We start from the raw sequence: 1,697 nt of genomic DNA on the forward strand, positions 1-1,697 counted from the left end.
ACTGAGGGTTGCGATCCCATTACTGGTCAGTAAAAAAAGACAAAAAGGAAAAAAAAAAAAATACCGACTTGGAAAGGAAAGAACAAAAACAGCGCACAACAGTTGCTGGTCCAGCATGTTCTACGCTGGAAGCAGGAAGGAACAGCACAGCAGGGAGGTTCTTGTCAGCTGGCCAGCGTGGTAGCCAGAATCTAAGGTGCCGGTGACCCCACCTCACCCTGTGTAATCCCCTCCATGGCGTGTGGGCTACACCAAGTGACTTGATTCTAACTAATGCAAAAGAGCAAAGAGGATTAGGCTACATAAGATTGTGACTGTCATCTTGCTAGCAGACACTCTCCCTTGCCAGCTTCGATGAGCCAGCTGCCATGTTGTGAGCTGCTGTATTGGAGAGGCCCACATGGCAAGGAAGCCAGGCCAGCCTCTCGCCAACAGCCAGCAGTGGACGGAGGCTCTTAGTCCAACAGCCCACAAGGAACAGAACCCTGTCAACAACCACACAAGCTCGGAAGAAGATCCCTCCCAAGATGAGCCTGACAGATGAGTCACCTACACGGACCACTTCCTGATGTTACCTGTTCAGAGGCGTGGAGATAGCCCTACAGTATAAGCCCAGGGTTTCCAGGTGTGTGGTATCTCTGACAACGCAGCCCTCTTAACCCTTTTCAGTTTTTGATCTCTTTGCTTTCAACCAGCTCCATGAGCTGGGAACCAAAAGCAGTCCCCTGTTGCACCATGATCTCTGCATCTAAACCCTAGCCCAGGGTGTTCTATCATCTGGCCAAAGTCTTGAGGACTTGGCTATCAATCTGGCCTTGGCTGAACGGCCTTAATAAGACCTCAGAACAATGAAAAACAGTAGCCTCAGGAGTGGGGAAGTAGAACTGAGCTGCCACCCAAAGCACTTGGCCCAGTGCAGAAAGTAGGGCTTTTCCAGCCTCAGCGTGTCATCCACCAAGACCCAGCCAGTTGCACATTTGAGGAGGGTGTTGGCAACATGTCACTTTGCCTTTCCCAGGTACTAGTTTCTCCACTGGTCATGATTCTTGCTTTCAAGTGACATAAACCCCATTGAAACAAACACACGCGCGCGCATACACACGCACACACAAGGAGTGGACTGGCTCATGTGACTAGAAAGTCCAGGTGTGGATGGGTACAAGGACAGCTGGATCCAGGTTCCAGGATCCAGCGACTCTTGTCAATCAACCAGTAGTTAGTCGATAAATGTGAGCATCTGTACACGTCAGGTAATNGAGACAGGCACCACGACCCCAGCACAGCAAACCCAGCATAAAGAGGCTGTGGAAGTCCTGGCGGTCACTGTAGAGGATGTCCCCTAGGGTTGTCCATGCAGCACAGTGGCCTCACGTCACCTCTGTCATCAATTGTCTTAAGTCCCCACCCTTTCTGAGTCCACTCACAGTTTTTTGAAGCCAATGCCCAGCATCTGCCATACCTGTTCCTCTGTCACCTGCAGGGCAGGGCAGAGAGGTTAACACACTGATCACTCTGGGTCCCTCCTAGAGCCTCAGCCAGCAGCTGCTCAACAAGCACTGCTCACTGAGCACCTGCTCCAGCAGGTGACACAGGTAAGACGGCAGCCTCCGTCCTGCCCTCAGGACTCTGCACACACCGGGAGGAAGGTGGACTTGGCCAGTGTGGGGAAATGTCACCCTCCCATCTACCTCCAGTGC

The sequence above is a fragment of the Galeopterus variegatus genome, unplaced genomic scaffold, assembly GCF_000696425.1.
Source record: "Galeopterus variegatus unplaced genomic scaffold, G_variegatus-3.0.2 Scaffold1870, whole genome shotgun sequence".
NCBI lineage: Eukaryota > Metazoa > Chordata > Mammalia > Dermoptera > Cynocephalidae > Galeopterus > Galeopterus variegatus.